General features: G+C 38.7%; 1 non-coding gene across 1 annotated transcript; it reads left to right on the top strand.

The window, feature by feature from the left end:
- The first annotated feature begins 844 nt into the window (after nucleotides 1-844).
- LOC148561646 (small nucleolar RNA R71) lies at nucleotides 845-952 on the top strand. The gene has a single exon (XR_015887351.1). It is a non-coding gene; the product is annotated as a small nucleolar RNA R71 (small nucleolar RNA).
- The last annotated feature ends 18784 nt before the right edge of the window (nucleotides 953-19736 follow it).

Genomic DNA, 19736 nt, shown 5'->3' with positions numbered 1-19736 from the left:
GAAGCTCTTTATTGATCACTGGACGTCCCAGGAGGTCTTCCTCCTTGGGATTCACGTCCTCTCCTTCCCTTACAGGTTCGGCCATGGTGCTTATGTCAATGGCCTTGCACTCTCCTTTTGGGTTCTCTTCTGTATTGCTTGGGAAAGTACTAGGAGGGATTTCAGTGATCCTTTTACTCAGCTGGCCCACTTGTGCTTCCAAATTTCTAATGGAAGACCTGGTTTCATTCATGAAACTAACAGTGGCCTTAGATAGATCAGAGACTAGATTTGCTAAATTAGAAGCATTTTGTTCAGAGTTCTCTGTCTGTTGCTGAGTGGATGATGGAAAGGGTTTATTATTGTTAAACCTGTTTCTTCCACCATTATTAAAGCCTTGTTTAGGCTTTTGATCCTTCCATGAGAAATTTGGATGATTTCTCCATGATGAGTTATAGGTGTTTCCATAAGGTTCACCTAAGTAATTCACCTCTGCTATTGCAGGGTTCTCAGGATCATAAGCTTCTTCTTCATAAGAAGCCTCTTGAGTGTTGTTGGATGCAGCTTGCATTCCATGCAGACTCTGAGAGATCCTATTGACTTGCTGAGTCAACATTTTATTCTGAGCCAATATGGCATTCAGAGTATCAATTTCAAGAACTCCCTTCTTCATAGGCGTCCCATTGCTCACAGGATTCCTTTCAGAAGTGTACATGAACTGGTTATTTGCAACCATGTCAATGAGTTCTTGAGCTTCTGCAGGCGTTTTCTTTAGGTGAATGGATCCACCTGCAGAAGTGTCCAGTGACATCTTTGATAGCTCAGATAAACCATCATAGAATATATCCAGGATGGTCCATTCTGAAAGCATGTCAGAAGGACACTTTTTGGTCAACTGTTTGTATCTTTCCCAAGCTTCATAGAGGGATTCACCTTCTTTCTGTCTGAAGGTTTGAACATCAGCTCTAAGCTTGCTCAGCTTTTGAGGAGGAAAGTACTTGGCTAAGAAAGCCGTGACCAGCTTATCCCAAGAGTTCAGGCTGTCTTTGGGTTGAGAATCCAACCATAATCTAGCTCTGTCTCTTACAGCAAAAGGGAAAAGCATGAGCCTGTAGACTTCAGGATCTACTCCATTAGTCTTAACAGTATCACATATCTGCAAGAATTCAGTTAAGAACTGAAAAGGATCTTCAGATGGAAGTCCATGAAACTTGCAGTTCTGCTGCATCAGAGAAACTAATTGAGGTTTCAGCTCAAAGTTGTTTGCTCCAATGGCAGGAATGGAGATGCTTCTTCCATGTAAATTGGAATTAGGTGCAGTAAAGTCACCAAGCATCTTCCTTACATTATTATTATTTTTGGCTGCCATCTCCTCTTCCTGTTCGAAAATTTCTGAAAGGTTATCTCTGGATTTTTGTAATTTAGCTTCTCTTAATTTTCTCTTCAGAGTCCTTTCAGGTTCTGGATCTGCTTCCACAAGAATGTTCTTATCCTTGCTCCTGCTCATATGACAAAGAAGAAGGCACAGAAAAATAATAATAATAATAATAATATGGATCCTTTTTACCACAGTATAGGGATCCCTTTGTGAGTGGAAGAAGAGGGGGAGACAAAGAATGTAATATAATGGAAGAAAGACAACTGTGAGGAGGGTTGAGATGTGAGATGAGATGTTAGTAAATGAATAAATAAATAGAATAAGATGGGAGAGGGAGAATTTTTGAAAAATATTTTTTTGAAAAAGAGTTAGTGATTTTCGAAAATGGTTTTTGAAAAATGTTAGTATTTTTCGAAAATTTTTAAAATCAAAAATAAAAATAAGAATAATTAGTTAATTAAATAGAAATTTTTGAAAAAAAGGGGGGAGATATTTTCGAAAATTAGAGAGAGAGAGTTAGTTAGGTGGTTTTGAAAAAGTTAAGAAACAAACAAAAAGTTAGTTAGTTGAAACAAATTTTGAAAAGATAAGAAGTTAGGAAGTTAGAAAAGATATTTTGAAAAGATATTTTTTTGAAAAAGATAAGATAAGAATATATTTTTAAAAAGATATGATTGAAATTAGTTTTGAAAAAGATTTGATTTTTAAAATCACAATTAATGACTTGATTCATAAGAAATCACAAGATATGATTCTAGAACTCAAAGTTTGAATCTTTCTTAACAAGCAAGTAACAAACTTCAAATTTTTGAATCAAAACATTAATTGATTATGTTATTTTCGAAAATAACTAAGAAATTTGAAAAAGATTTGATTTTTGAAAAAGATTTTGAAAAAGATAAGATTTTCAAATTGAAAATTTGATTTGACTCATAAGAAACAACTTGATTTTAAAAATTTTTGAAAAGGTCAACTCAAATTTTCAAATTTGATGAGAGAAAAAGGGAGAGATATTTTTTTGATTTTTGAATTTTTATGAGGCAAGGGAAAAACAAGAAAAATGATGCAATGCATGAAATTTTTAGATCAAAACAATGAATGCATGCATGAATGATATGAGTGTCAAGATGAACACCAAGAACACTTTGAATGTTAAGATGAACATCAAGAACATATTTTTGAAAAATTTTTGATGCAAAGAAAACATGCAAGACACCAAACTTAGAATTCTTTAATGCTTACGCACTAAGAATTCAAGAATGCATATGAAAAACACCATACAACACAAAACAAAAAATCATCAAGATCAAACAAGAAGACTTACCAAGAACAACTTGAAGATCATGAAGAACACTATGAATGCATGAAATTTTCGAAAAATGCAAGATGCACATGCAAATGACACCAAACTTATGATATGACTCAAGACTCAAACAAGAAACACAAAAAATATTTTTGATTTTTTATGATTTTCAAATTTTTTTTTTTGGATTTTTTTTTTCGAAAATTATATGAAAAAGAAAAATAAGGATTCCAAAATTTTTAATATGAATTCCAGGAATCTTGCATTCTTAGTCTGAAGCTTCAGTCCAGGAATTAGACATGGCTCACTAGCCAGCCAAGCTTTCAAAGAAAGCTCCAGTCCAAAACACTAGACATGGCCAATGGCCAGCCAAGCTTCAGCATTTAACACGAGAGTATATTGCTCTTGATAACAAATTGCAAGCCTCAGTCCAAATAAATTTAGACATGGCTTTACAGCCAGCCAGGCTTTACATGCTTCATGAAACACTAGAATTCATTCTTAAAAATTTTGAATAAAAAAATTTTTTTGAAAACATTTTTATTATTTTCGAAAACAGATGAGAAAATTTTAGAAATATTTTTGAAAAATTTTTGAAAATAAAATAAAAAGAAAATTACCTAATCTGATCAACAAGATGAACCGTCAGTTGTCCAAACTCAAACAATCCCCGGCAACGGCGCCAAAAACTTGGTGCACGAAATTGTGATGTCCAGGCTCAAACAATCCCTGGCAACGTGAGAAACTTGGTACGCGTAATCGTGATTACACTTTAATTATGTAAAATTCATGGCTCTTTCTTTCCCTGGCAATGGCGCCAAGAACATGGTGCCAATGCCATGGTTCACAACTTCGATACAACTAACCAGCAAGTGCACTGGGTCGTCCAAGTAATACCTTACGTGAGTAAGGGTTGAATCCCACGGAGATTGTTGGTATGAAGCAAGCTATGGTCACCTTGCAAATCTCAGTTAGGCAGATATAAATGGATAATGGTATTTTCGAATAATAAATAATAGAATAGGGATAGAGGTGCTTATGTAAATCATTGGTAGGAATTTCAGATAAGCGAATGGAGATGCTTTTCGTTCCTCTGAATCCTCTGCTTTCCTGCTATCTTCATCCAATCAGTCTTACTCCTTTCCATGGCTGGCTTTATGTGATACATCACCACTGTCAATGGCTACTTTCGGTCATCTCTCGGGAAAATGATCCAATGCCCTGTCACGGCACGGCTAATCGTCTGGAGGCATCACCCTTGTCAATGGCTTCATCTTATCCTCTCAGTGAATAATATGCTCACGCACCCTATCACGGCACGACTATTCATCTGTCGGTTCTCGATCATGCTGGAATAGAATTTACTATCCTTTTGCGTCTGTCACTAACGCCCTGCAATCGCGAGTTAGGAGCTCGTCACAGTCATTCAATCATTGAATCCTACTCGGAATACCACAGACAAGGTTTAGACCTTCCGGATTCTCTTGAATGCCGCCATCATTCTAGCTTACGCCACGAAGATTCTGGTTGGGAGATCTAAGAGATATTCATTCTAGCTTATTTCATGTAGAACGGAAGTGTTTGTCAGGCACGTGTTCATAGGGGAGAATGTTGATGAGCGTCACACATAATCATCACCTTCATCACGTTCTTGGGTGCGAATGGATATCTTAGAAGCGAAATAAGATGAATTGAATAGAAAACAGTAGTACTTTGCATTAATCTTTGAGGAACAGCAGAGCTCCACACCTTAATCTATGGAGTGTACAAACTCTACCGTTGAAAATACATAAGTGAAGGTCCAGGCATGGCCGAGATGGCCAGCCCCCTAAAGCGTGATCAATAGTCTCCTAAGATGAACAATAGATTAAAACTGAGACCAAAGATGCCTAATACAATAGTAAAAGGTCCTATTTATAATAAACTAGTCACTAGGGTTTACAGGAGTAAGTAATTGATGCATAAATCCACTTCCGGGGCCCACTTGGTGTGTGTTTGGGCTGAGCTTGAGTGTGGCACGTGTAAAGGTCCTCCTTGGGGTTGAACGCCAGTTTTAGTGCTAGTTTGGGCGTTCAACTCTGGTTTTGGCTCCTTTTCTGGCGCTGGACGCCAGATTTGGGTAGAAAGCTGGCGTTGAACGCCAGTTTACGTCGTCTATGCATGGCCAAAGTATGGACTATTATATATTGCTGGAAAGCCCTCGATGTCTACTTTCCAACGCAATTGGAAGCACGCCATTTCGAGTTCTGTAGCTCCAGAAAATTTACTTTGAGTGCAGGGAGGTCAGAATCCAACAGCATCAGCAGTCCTTCTTCAACCTCTGAATCTGATTTCTGCTCAAGTCCCTCAATTTCAGCCAGAAAATACCTGAAATCACAGAAAAACACACAAACTCATAGTAAAGTCCAGAAATGTGAATTTAACATAAAAACTAATGAAAACATCCCTAAAAGTAACTAGATCCTACTAGAAACATACTAAAAACAATGTCAAAAAGCGTATAAATTATCCGCTCATCAAAGAAGCACAACCTCCCATGCCCTTGGAAAGCAATGAAGAGGTGATTGAATTGGAAGAAAGCTACCAAGAGGAAGAGGTTGAAATTGAAGAAGCTTGCAAAGAGGTGGTAACTATCAGAGAAGAGCACAAGGGAGTGGAGCTTGCAATTTCATTAAAAATACCTCCCCCTAAGTTGCCATCATCCTTCACAACATTCAAGTGAGTAAAATTCATATTCCTTAGCTTTCTAATTCCACTTGAATATGGGCTACTGGAGACGGATGGTCAACTTAGAGCTCTTTGTGACATTAAGAGTAAGAGGAAGATGGTCAGTGGTAAGAATTGTCCTGCAAGTTTCATTATGGTTGGAAGCTTTAAGTTTAAACACAAAGGTTGGTGTAGAGCTCAACTGAATGGGTCTAGGAAGTTGTTTGGCCGCTTTAGTGAGAATTCAGATTGCTTGCTACCCGGATGGAATCATGATGATCAACACAAAGACGGGTGTAAAAGCAAAGTTTGGGATCCTGGAGTCTGTTCTAACATTCGGAACACTGGAAGCCTGAGAACCTGTTTAAAACTGCTCAAGGGCTTTACGTGCCTTGTTTGGGATCCCGGAGGCTACTGGAATTACAAACATTGGTGGAGATTCCTGGATGAGTTCAAGCATAAGCCACCATAATAGGAACCTCACCAAATGTCCAACTTAAGGACTCTAACTAAAAGTGCTAGGTGGGAGACAACCCACCATGGTATGATCGTTTCTTTTTCATTTTTTATTTAGTTTTATTTGTTTTCGAGTTTTATTTTATTGAACCTGGAGTTTTGCATAACATTCATATTAGCATTGCATTCTGCATTTTTCATGCATTAAAAAAAAAGAGCACGCACGCGACGCGGCAGCGTCGCTGACGCGTCCGCGTCACCAGTGCAATGGGAAGAAAAGAAAACAAACAGAAAGTCACGCGAGAGCGTGGCTGGAGGCGTGCCAATGGTACAAATCGTCCCACACGAGTGCGTCGCTGATGCGACCGCGACATATGGGAATAATGGCCTCCCATGCGGCCGCGTGACTAGGATTTCGACGTAATAATGGTGCACAGCCGAAAATTGTGCTAGAGTGGTGCTGGACTGGCACTGGACACGCAGTCCATATCACGCGACCGCGTGCCCCACGTAGCCGCGTCACATCCTACTACGTGGCCACTCACGCGATCGCATGCCCCATGTGATCGCGTCACCCAAAATGTGGCATTTAATGGTTTTGAACAGAAAGTTCTGAGAGCGCGAGGCTGCCCTCGCGCCATTAGCATAAAACGGGTCACGCGACCGCGTGACCGACACGACCGCGTCAATCAATTTAAGCGGAAGTCGCGGGACCGCGTGCCCCTGCGATCACGTCGCTTGCGGCGCACAGCTTATCCAGATCAGCCAATTATCTTATCTTTTCTTCCCCAATCCTAATTTCTTCTATCTTTTCTTCTTTCTTCTTTCTTTCTTACTTTATTTCTTTCCCTTCTCATTCTTCTTATCTTTTATTTTATTTTATTTATTTGCATACTTTCATTCATTGCATTTTAATTTTGTATATTTTTATTTTCTTTTCTAAATTTATTATTTTACCATTGATGTTCAAATATTCTTATTCAACTGTTATATCTTTTTTGGTATTATCTTAGTGCTTATGACTTGTTTTATTCTGATTGGGTAACATTATTTAAATCAATGCTAATCTTTTATGATACTTATACTTCTCTTGCATTGATATAAACTTATACTATCTTGCATTAACCACATTTTTCTGTCCTTTGTTGCAAATTTTGCACCACTAGTATGCCATGTGCTTATATTGTTTTCTCACGTACATGTTGAAGCTTCCATGTAAATGAGACCCTTATCATTTGGCATTAACCCAACCATACTTCATTTATTTTCTTATCTCTATTATTGGGTTACTCTTCTTCCCTTTTTCTTTCAGGATGGCCACCCGGAAGGGAACCGGAAGACGTTTACATGGGGAGACAAACAAGTCCATCAGCACAATCCTTGAAGAAAAGCATCAGTTAGAACAACCCGTCCACCTGCACATCTCAGCATGCACCGAGGGCGGTGCAATCTTTAAGTGTGGGGAGGTCGATACCGATCTCCATGGGTTAGTACTTTCTTGTCTCAACACCAATGTTTAAATTTTCTTTGTAGTTAGTTGTTGCATTTGCATGTTTGTTTGAATTTATGCATACTTTAGCACTTGGTTGAAGTAATATTTTCTTTTTCAAGAAACCTTTTAAGAGTATTTCACTAATTTGAATAAAATTTAATGTTACACTTGTTTGAAGAAATATTATACTGGAACATGGTTAGAGCTCGAACACACAAAACCTGTGAGATTTTGAGCCTATTTGACTTGGTTGCATTTTTTCAACCAATATTTTATTTTTGATGTGTGTTTTTCTCTCTAAAATTGTGATATTTGTCTTGCTTAATTCTATATTTCCATAATTTAATGTATGCATACACTTACATGATTGAGGCCTTTGTTTCACTGAGCTTACATACCCATATGGCCTTACCTTTCATTATCCCTTGCAGACCAATTTTGAGCCTATTTTACCCCTTTGTTCTTTTTATTTAGCACATCACTAACTCTAAGCATAAAACAATAATGTCCTTAATTTGAATCCTTGGTTAGCTTAGACTAGTGAAAATGCTTATAATTTAAGTGTGAGAAAATTGAGATTGAAAATATTTGGTTTGAGAATTGAGTATGTTAGAATTTTTCTGAAAATGTGAAAGAAATGTTTAGGACATGTTCATGCATTCAATAATTTAACCATATGCATTGGAAAAAAAATAAAATAAAAATAAAAAAATAAAAATAAAGAAAAAAAAATATAATATAGAAAAAAAAGAAAAGAAGAAGAAAAAGAGAAAAAGAAGAGAAAAAGTGCAAATAAGAGAAAGGGGACAAAATGCCCCAAAGTAAATGGTGAAATCAATGTATATGTACGGTACTTAGAATTAGAATGCATGAATAATGTGGAAAACATGGTTGATGGATAGTTAGATTTTGTATTGTGATTACATGGATTGTCTAAAGTTAGGTGAAAAGTTTAAGTTAATTAAGGATTCAGATTTTAGTCCACTTGACCAAATACAATCCTACCTTGACCCTAACCCCATTACAACCCTTAAAAGACCTCTTGATTTGTGTGTTTGTGTATTAAATTTTTGTTGATTGGTAGAAGAAAAGCAAGCCTTAGAAAGCAAGGTTAGTAGAGAATTGAGAGAATCGAACCTTAAACACTTGAGTGATTAGAGTGTATACACTACCAGTGAGGGTTCGATGCTCAATTCCTTGTTCCATGCTTTCATGAGCTATATTCTTCTTGCAAGTCTATTTGTACTTCTTTTTTATGATTTGAATTAGTGAAATCCAGTTCATATTTCCTCTTGAAAGATTTGTTTACTTTTAACTAAGTAGGTAGAAACATTTTGCATGTAGTTACATTCATAGGTTGCATTTCATACATTCTACCATCCCTCTTCATCTTTATAGCTTCTCTTGAGATTAGCATGAGGACATGCTATTGTTTAAGTATGGGGAGGTTGATAAACCACTATTTTATGGTTTATCTTGTGCTCAATTGAGTGGATTTTATCAACTCTTTACCCACTTATTCATACTATTTGCATGGTTTTACATTTGCCTTCCTAATTATGTGCTATGATTGAAAACATGCTTCTTTGGCCTTTATATTGCTAATATTAATCCTCCCTTATCACCATTAGATGCCTTGATATGTGTGTTAAGTGATTTCAGAGATTACAGGGCAGGAATGGGTCAGAGGATGGAAAGGAAGCATGCAAAAGTGGAAGGAATACAAGAAGTTGGAGAAACTGCTAAGCTGTCCAGCCTGACCTCTTCGCACTCAAACAAGTATAACATTAGCTACAGAGGTCCAAATGACACGGTTCCAGTTGTGTTGGAAAGCTAACGTCCGGGACTTCGATTTGATAGATAATATGCTAAGGTTTCCCTGACGCTAGGTGACGTGATCGCGTGCTCCATGCGGCCGCGTCGTAGTGACAGAAATAAGCGTGTTTGAATTCTTCTCCAGTGATTTCTGGGCTGTTTTCGACCCAGTTTGTGGCCCAGAAAACACAGATTAGAGGCTATAAAGTGGGGGAATCCATTCATTCATGGCATGCTTTCATAATTCACAATTTTAGGAGTAGATGTAGTTTTTAGAGAGAGAGATTCTCTCCTCTCTCTTAGGATTAGGATTTAGGATTTCTCTTAGTTTTAGGAATGGCTCTCAATCCCAGGTTCTTTATTTTCCCAATTTAATTTATGAAATCTTCCATGTTACATATAATTTTCTTAATTAATGCTATTTGAGGTATTTCAGATTTAAGATTGCTTTGCTCTGTTTAAGATTGCTTTCAATTTAATTTAGATATTTTTTCTCCCTTTTGGCTTTGGTTAAGTAATTGGTAACGCTTGAGTTGTCAAATAAAGCAGTGATTGAAATTGGGAGTTGCTCCAATAACTCTAGTCTTTCCATAGGAATTGACTAGGACCTGAGGATTAAGCTCATTAATCCACTTGACTTACCTTCATAGTTAGAGGTTAACAGAGTGAGATTAAAACCCAATTCTCATCACAATTGATAAGGATAGGACCTCCAGTTCTTATACCTTGCCAAGAGTTTTATTATTTATTTAATTTAATACAATATTTCTTCTTTGCCATTTACTATTCTTGCTTTTTATCTCATACATTAAAAACCCCTCAATTTACAAGACTCATAACCAATAATAAGAACACCTCCCTGCAATTCCTTGAGAAGACGACCTGAGGTTTGAATACTCGGTTATCAATTTCAAAGGGGTTTGTTACTTGTGACAACCAAAATGTTTGTAAGAAAGGTTGATTGCTTGGTTTAGTAACTATACTTGCAACGAGTATTTACCATAACTTCTAAACCATCAATCTTCAGTTCTTCACACAACTTGAACGGGACTCACCCATTCACTATCCGAAATGGGGTAGATGATGTCCGCCTCGATTAACCGGGTTACCTCCTTCTTGACAACCTCTAAAATGGTAGGGTTCAATCGTGTTTGAGGTTGTCTCACGGGTCTAGCCTCTTCTTCTATAAAGATCCGGTGCTCAGACACTTGGGGACTTATCCCCACTAGATCCGCCAAGCTCCACCCTATTGCCTGTTTGTTCTTCCTCAAAACACATAGTAACTTCTCTTCTTGTTTAGGATTTAGTTCCCTTGCTATAATCACCGGGAAATTGTGGGCTTCATCAAGGTATGAGTACTTTAGGTGGGGCGGTAGTGGCTTCAATTCTAGCTTTTGCTCTTGACTCGACACTTGAACTTCTTCACTTGGGTCTTCACTATTTTCTTCAACCATATGTTTCTCATCTAGCTTTGCATAATGCACTTCGGCCACAATGTTGTCAATTAAGTCACACCGGAAAATAGAATGGTTCTCCGGTGGTTGTCTCATTGCTTCTTCTAAGCTAAAACTCACGACTCTTCCATTTATCTCAAATGACTAAGTTCCTGAATGGGCATCCAACTTGAATCTAGAGGTCCTTAAAAATGGCCTCCCAAGTAGGATAGATGATGTCCTTTCGGATTCACTTGGTGGCATCTCGAGGATATGAAAATCAATTGGAAATACCAAACCCTTTATGTTGACCAACACATCTTCCACAATATACGTCACAGTTATTATGCTCTTGTCCGCCAAGACAAACCTAGTCGTCGACCACTTCAACGGTGGGGGCTTCAATACATGATAAACAGAAAGAGGCATAATGCTAACGCATGCACCAAGGTCACACATACAATCAATGAATTGGACTCCATTAATGACACAAGAGACTAAACAAGGGCCCGGATCAACACACTTTTCCGGGATGGCTCCGAGCAAAGCCGAAATAGAACTCCCCATCGGAATGGTTTCTAACTCATGGATTCTATCTTTGTTCATACACAAGTCCTTAAGAAATTTCGCATATTTAGGCACTTGATGTATAACATCAAATGAAGGGATAGTTACATCCACTTTCTTGAATATTTCCACCATTTTTAGGTCAAGTTCTACACGCTTCTTAGTCTTTCTTGCCAAGGTTGGAAATGGTATTGGTTGAGCCACTTCCTCCAAGACTTGCTCCTTTCAAGGGACTTCACTCCTTGGTTGAGGGTCTTCATCTTCAACTATCTCATGTGCCTCCTCCTCCTCCTCTATTTCTTCTATCTCAACTCCATCCTCCTCTTGAGTAACTATCATCAGGCTAGGTGCCTTTGAGTTCCTCTCTTTCAATTGAGTTCTGGACCTCAAGGTTACGGCGTTGATGCCACCCTTGGGGTTGGGTAGAGGTTGAGAAGGTATGGCACTAGGGTTTGGAGCTTGAGGAGTGGAGGTAGAAGGTGGCTCCATGCAAGCAATGAGGGCTTGGAGGGTGGAAGTAAGGCCATTGAGACTTGAGTTGAGTGTATTTTGGAGTTCTCTTTGCCCTTGGAGTATGGATCGGAGTGTCTCATCTTGATTTGAAGAAGTGGAAGGATAGGTGATTTGTGGTGCTTGTGATTGGTTGGGTTGGGGTATTTGTCTATGAGGTGGTATGTAGGTTTGGTAGTTTCTTCCTTGGTTTGGTTGTTGATTTGAAGGGTTTTGTGAGTATCGGTTTTGTGGATTGTTGGTGTTCCATCTTTGGTTGCCTCCATTGTCCCTACCTCCTTGTTGATAATTGTCCTGCCAACCTTGGTTGGAGCTATCCCTCCAACCTTGATTAGAGTTGTTACTCCCTTGGTTATAATTGCCTCCTTGTTGGGGGTACCCTTGGTTGAAATTGCTCCTTTGTGAATGGTACCCTTGATTAGGGCGCTCATAGAAGGAGCGATCATAAAAGTTGTGGGCAGCCGGTAGAGTGTTATCTTCTTGGAGACTCAGACATTCATCCGTGTAGTGGGAGTAGCATGAACAAATACCACATACTTTTTGGGGGACCAATTGTTGGCTTTGTTGGTGTTGAGGAGATGGTGGAGATTGTTGTTGATTCAATTGGAGTTGCTTTAGAAGACTTGTCATCTCACACAAGGTCTTGGTGAGGGTGGCAGTTTCACCACTAGAAGAGACTTCATTCACGGCTTTTGAGCGGTTGATTCTCCATCTAGCATGTTGAGTGGATTCGGCCAAGTCGGTAATGAGTTTCCATGTCTCCTCCGCCGTCCTATACTTTGACAAAGAACCGTTGCTTGAGGCATCCAATAGATTCTTATCTTGTTCCCTCATGCCTTGGCACACATAGCTAAGCAATACTTGGGTGTCAATCATGTGGTTCGGACATGAGTCAAGAAGTTTGCGAAACTGTTCCCAATATTCGTATATAGTTTCCATCTCGCCTTATACAATACATGAGATCTCCTTCCTTAGCTTGTCCGTCATTTCCACGGGCATGAATTTATCAAGGAATTCTCTTCTAAGCAAGTCCCAATTGGAGACAACATCACTAGGTAAGGTATAGAACCACTCCTTGGCTCTTCCCTCAAGAGAGAAAGGGAAGGCAAACAACCATATGGCCACTTCATCAAATCCTTCCCGCCAAGTGGTCGAGCATACACCATGAAAGTTCTTGAGGTGTCTAATTGGATCTTGTGCGGGAAGTCCATGGAACTTTGGTAGAAGATTGATTAGAGCAGTCTTGAGTTCAAAGTTTGCATTCAAGTTGGGATGAAGCGCATGAAGAGGTTGGAGAACAAAGTCCGGTGCACCCGCTTCCTTGAGAGTAACTCTCCTTGGAGCAGCCATATTGTCAACACCTAGATCAAAGGAAGAACTATTAGTAGTATCAACGGAAGAGTAATTAGTGCCTTCTTTAAATGACGAGTCAGAATCCACTTCGGATATGGTTGGTGAATTGGTAAAAACCTTTTCACCTTCCTCCAAGGCTAACCGCCTCCTAGCTTGCCTAATATGAAGCAAAGTTCTTTCAATTTCCGAATCAAATGGGGCTAATCTCGGATTCGGTAGTGAACGTGTCATACAATGAAGGAGATAAGAAGCTCATGACATCAAGTGGTACTTAAGCAAAGATTAATCCTAACTAACAATCGAGCAAACAAACAATCAAGAGAGAAATGCAAGTATTCACATATTAACATATTCACACTAACCAATAGAATGACACACATAAGCAAATTCCCCGGCAATGGTGCCATTTTGATCGACAAAATATTCTTATGCCGGTATAGAAATTAGCAATGAATCCAATCGTCAGTATAGTCTAACCGACATGCAAATATCACATCAAACAATTCTAAAATCTATGACCGAGAGTATTGATCCCGGGTCATTCTCCCTGGGAATTACCTTAGAGTGTGCATCATTGATTAGGAAGTCTTTTGTGGTTTTGAGAGTTGGTGCAAGATTTCAAGCTAACAAAAGTAAACGACAATTAATTGAGATAAAAGCCTTGGCTAAGGGTGAATATTGGAAGTTCCATCATTGTAGTTTCCTTCAATTGTGATAAGAATTGATTATTGCTTCACTTAGTTAACCCCCTAACAATGGAAGAAAGTCAATTGAAAGTAACTAACTTGACTCACAAGTCCTAGTCTCACCCTAGGGAAGTCTAGCTTTAGTGCACTCCAAGTCAATTAGCAATTTTCAATTCCTAATCAATAATTGATATCCACTACTCAAGTGTCTCCAACAACTCAACCCCTAAGCCAAGTTGAGAAATCTACTCCATAGCTAGGGTTGTCATTTTCACAAACAATCGATAGGCAATCATAGAAGACATGATGAAATTGAGAGGAAAGAATTGAATTAAAGCTATCTAATCTAAGCAATCATCAACAATCAATCAATTGAATGAAATTCTTCAATTCACTAATCAAAATTCAAAGTAACAAAGTCATAAATCTAGATCCAAGAGAATGAATCAAAATATCACTAATTGAGAGTAGAAGAAGAGTAGATCTACAACTTGTATCAAAGTAAAAGTGAATTAGCAATGGATCTCACCAAGAAATCAAAGGAGAATTGCGATGGAGAAAGTGAAATCCTAGAGAGAAGTTGGAGTTTCTCTCTCTAAAAGCCAAAATATAACTAACTACCCAAAATATCTAGAATTATGACTAATTGTCCCAACCCCCCTAATCCTTGGTCTTCTTAAGCTTTTCCCTCCAGAATTCTGCCCCAAAACAGGGCCTGCAACTTCCTGAAACCGCTGGTCACATTTTCTTCTTAAAAAGTCACTGGCACCCATTGGCGCGTATGCGCACAGTACGCGTACGCGTCCCTAGGGTTTTTCGCGACCCACGCGCAGGCATACAGTGCGCGCACGTCCAAGTAATTATGGCCCAGCCATATAAGCACGTCAGCTTCTCGTCTCGGCTCCATCGCGCCGGCTCTGAGGTTGCACATCCGCGCGTACGTCTACGGTGCGCGTGCGCGCCCATGCCCAAATTCCAAAACTCTAATTTATTCCATGCTTCTTCCATTCATGCATGCTTCCTTCATCCCTCTTAGCCATTTTTGCCCTATAACTTCTGAAACCACTTAACAAATAGATCACGGCATCGAATGGTAATAGAGGAGGATTACAATATATCAATTTTGATGAAAAGAAGCATGTTTTCATCTATGAAGTAGAGTTGGGAAAGGAATACAAAATCATGCATTTTTATATGAATAAGAGTGGAAGATCATTGATAAAACCCTCAAAATCTATACATGATAAACCCTAAAAATGAGGTTTATTAAGTATGCAACGAAGCACAATCGGTCCATCCCTCAGGCTCACGAGGACGAACCTGGCTCTGATACCATTAAATGTAACCCCCCAATTATGCTAAACCTTACCTCTAGCCATAAAGCACAAGTTAATTAGAGATTACAACAATTCTAAGGCTTATACATATTTATATAGAAAGAAATAACATATTCTAGAAGCCTGATGAAGGATTTAGCTCAAAAACAGGATTTGAAAAGTGCATAACGTACTAGCGAAGCTACTAACTTAAAACACACGGTACAGATAAGATGTATCAAAATATAATAGTATAATATCATAAGAGTCTAGCCACGACTCGCGGAGTTTAAGCAGGCTAGCCATATACAGACAACAAGAAGACTGTAGTTCAAAAGGGCTTATACAAGTTTTTTTCTCTCAAATAAAAGCCTCTAGGTAGAACAAAATACAAAAGTGAGAGTACAAGATAAAATAACCAAGAAGACAACAAAATAGAATAAGATCCTCCACTCTGCTACCATCACCCACTGCGGTGGGTCGCATCCTACATCTGAAAAACAACAACAATGTATGGAATGAGAACCAGAGGTTCTCAGTATGGTAACAGTGCTCAATGATGTAATATGTAAGGCTCCGGGACGCCGAAGGGAATCCTAGAACTTCACACCACATACGGATATTCAAGCCTAGAATAAAATAAAACAAAATAAATAGATAAAGAACTTAAACCATAAACCGGGTTAACTAAACTTAGCGGAATTCTAACTAACACAAATCACACCGCTGTATCCCATAGCCCTTGCCAACCTAACCTCCGTGCGATCCCATAGCCACCGCCTACCTAACCTCCTCAGCATCAAACAATCACAATTAATGCAATCAAGTAAAACACAGATAATATTCATATACAACAAGTAGTTCAAGAAGCAGATAGGCATGTTATACAATTAGGCAAACTCAAGTAAACAAAGGAAGCAAGCATATAGAAAATGCACAAGATGAATGTCTGCCCTATTGGCTGTGATATCACATGTCGGTTATTGTGCCAAACCCAACAGCAAATCCGGTCGACAACTCCCGGATCAGTCTCTCTATTGCGCATAAGGAGGAAAATTCTGAGGGAGAGTGCCCTACCACCTTCTCCTTTCAGATGGAAATATTCCGAGGGAGCGTGCCCTACCACCTTCCTCTGGTTGTTGCATGATTCCGTGGGTTAGTGCCCTACCACCTTGCAATCAGAGAGAAGTCGCATTTTCAGGAGGAATAATTCCGAGGGATTAGTGCCCTACCACCTTCTCCTTTTAGAGGGAAATATTCCGAAGGAGAGTGCCCTACCACCTTCCTCTGGTTGTGAGAAATATGAGTGAGAAGCCCAGCTTCAACTCTCACATCCGAACGTAGGAGGGATACTGCCCCAGCCCCTACGACGGAGAACAATACAAATTGTAATCACATATTCAATCTCAGAGGCCACTCCTCTTAACACTTCCACTCATACTCCTTACAACCATCATCAAGTCAAAAGTTCCCTTCCGAACTCTTAGTTCATCAATTTCTCAAGTCATTGTCAACAATCACCATACGCGCCACTCTTCCTTCTCTCTCGACTAACTCATTCGCAATACACCAGAAACCTAAACCTCTGTTTGCTAACTTTTCAAAAGAAAACCCAACTTAAACCCCTTAGACCTTTCTCATATTTCAATGCACTAAAGTAAGCCCAAGAGTCTTAAAATGGTGTTATAGAAGCTTACAACCTTGTCGGGAAGGTGAAATAGTTGAAAACAAAGTTTAAAATTATGAAACAGAGCGTGTGCGTTGATGACAAGTCATCTTATGCTAGTTTTCAAGCAATTTTTCACTTGTTTCATAGGTTTTATACACTTTCTTGAGTTACAAGTAAGCCATTTGGGTAGAAATTCATGTGTACTTGGATTCAATCAACCATGAGTAAATTGATGCATTTTCATGAGATTTTGTGCTATAATTGCTTATATGTCAAGTATAAGAAGAAGTCTCATGATTTTAGCGTAGCTTTGATGCATTTGTTGATTGATGATAGGTGACCAAAAGGCTTGGAGGAAGGTTGAAGAAAGGGGATGGTAAGAATGGAAATAAAGGCAGCATTGAGAATATCACGTTTGAGTTCAGGTTTGCCTCAAACGTGAACACAAACGTGGATAACATCACAGCCACCCTAGAGGAGCTCAACGTTTGCGCCAACGTTTGCCTCAAACGTGAGGTCAAACGTTGGCTAAGGAATACCCTGGGAGGAGCTCAACGTTTGCGCCAACGTTTACCTCAAATGTGAGGTCAAACGTTGGTTGAAGATTGCCTTGGGGAGGATCACGTTTGAGCTCATGTTTTACCTCAAATGTGAACTCAAACGTGAGTGACAGCAACCACCCATTCTGCATAACGCCATCACACGAAGACGTTTGAGTCAACGTTTGCCTCAAACGTTGACTCAAACGTGAATGATCCCAAAGTCCATAGTGCAAACGGATTTCTTCTCAAGACCAAGAGCAATCAACAGAGGCTATTTTCAACCCAATTCCATCAAGGCCAAGGGCCCAAATTCAAATCTTAATGATCATTAGAAGAGAGTGTATAAATAGCTTAGGATTTAAGTTTTAAAAGAGCTTTTCTTTTCATATTTTTTTACTGGACTTCAGTAGAGAGCTCAATTTTATTTTTCATTGTTGTTCTTGAGATTTAGAGTTTTTGGGGGAGAATTGGGAAAGAGAATTAAATTCTCTTCCTCTGGGTTTTCTTGTCTTCTTTTCTCCATACTTTGCTTTAGTCTTGGGTGTTGAGAATTGAGGAAATTCATTCTCAATCTCACCTTGAGATCTCACTATGTTTTCGTTGCACTGCACCATTTGAGAAATTGAGACATGAATTTACTTCTTCTACTGTTTGATTTTTAATTCTCTTGCAATTGATCTTTGAATTGGATCAAGGAATGCAGAGAGATCTAGACTTGGTTTTCTAGTCTCTTGACCCCTGAGATCTTTCATTTTTCTTTCTGTTTATCTGCTGAGGCTTTTTTAACCCAATTTACCTTTCTGTTTGAGATTTATTTCGACTCAATTCATCTTTTACTTTTCTGCTTGTTGCAATTTACTTTTCCCAGTTTAAATTTTGCAATCCCAACTCCTTGAACCCTTTAAGATTCCAGCAATTTACATTTCTTGCAATCTAATTTTCTGTCATTTACTTTACTTGTTCTTTAAGATTCAGCACTTTTACTTATTTAGTTCTTTAATTTACTGCAATTCTTCCCTCTCCCTTTACAATTCATGCAATTTAGCTTCTGTCAATTACAAATCACTCAAATCAACTCTTGCTCGCTTGACTAAATCAACCACTAAACTAAAGTTGCTTAATCCTTCAATCCCTGTGGGATCGACCTCACTCCTGTGAGTTATTATTACTTGATGCGACCCGGTACACTTGCCAGTGAGTTTTTGTGTTGGATCGCTTTCCACACATCAAAGTTTTTGGCGCTGTTGCCGGGGATTGATTAGGTTGATAAAGATTAAGTGAGGTGGTGATCTAGATTAAACATTTTTCTTCTTTATTTTTGACTAACACACTAACTGTTTGAAGTTTTGCCTAAGCTAACCATAACTTCACTCTAGCAGTAGAGTGAATTGTTCTTAGTCTTCTGGTTTTATATGTCATGGTGTCTTTTTCTTAGTTTTTGTTATTCTTTTGTATTTCTGCTAAGTACACTAAGGTAGCGTTTGTTTTGAGGTACTGGGATAGAGACTGGAAGACTGAGACATAGTATCATATTTGTTGGTTCAGAGACTGGTACTAAAATTTCTGTCTCTGTCCCTAAAATTTCAGTATTTCAGTACCTCCAAAAAGTAGGGACAAAGGGGACTGAAATTTTTAGAGACGGAGATTGAAATTTTAATAATATTTTATACCTAAAATACCCTCATTTCAATTAATTAATTTCAATTTTATCCTTTGTGCAAATTAAATTAGAGTTTTATTCTTATTTCAATTTTTGTCCCTCCCTTTATGCCAAACAGAATACTGAAATTTATTTCGGTCTCTGTCTCTTAGTCTCTGTCTCTCAGTCTCAGTCTTTTTGTCTCTGTCTCTCCACCAAACGCTACCTAACTGTTTGAGACTTTGTCTCTGCTAATCCTGACCTCACTTAAGCCACAGAATACTCTGTTTGTGTTTCTGATTTTTATACCAGGAGGAATAAACAATGAATCCACACTTCTCAACTCAGAAAAATTTTAAAAATTGAGATGAGGAGCAAGGGATGGAAGGGAATCCCTCTAATCCACCAAAAGGAGTGGCCAACAATGGCTCATCTCAGAGAAACACTAAGCTGAAAGGAGAGATGCAACCCTTCACACAAGAAGAAGAAGAACCACTCTTTAAGGCATGGGAAAGATACAAGGTAGTTAGTGATAAAGTGAGCTTCCAAACTTTCTATGAAGGACTGACCCTGAAAACAAGAAAGGCATTGGATTACTTCTCAGAAGGCCTACTCCAAGCAACGAAAAATACCCAAGAAATAATAGATTTCACTGATATGCGGACCAACAATCAACGCTCATCTGAGAGGCCCCATAGTGCAAGTTTAGAAAAGGGGGGTGGTGGATCTTAAAGGAGTAAATGCAGTCATGAACCAAAACAAGCAGATGCACCAACAAACTCTGCAACAACTGGAGTTGATAGCCAGAAAAATCGATTGGCTGCAAGTTGCTGTAGTAAATGCACACAACTCATGATGGAGGCCTTATTCTAATTTGAGAATGGAGGAATAC

This window comes from Arachis ipaensis, chromosome B6 (genome assembly GCF_059453495.1).
Source record: "Arachis ipaensis isolate K30076 ecotype BB chromosome B6, ASM5945349v1, whole genome shotgun sequence".
Lineage (NCBI taxonomy): Eukaryota > Viridiplantae > Streptophyta > Magnoliopsida > Fabales > Fabaceae > Arachis > Arachis ipaensis.
This window is presented reverse-complemented; position numbering and strand designations above follow the sequence as displayed.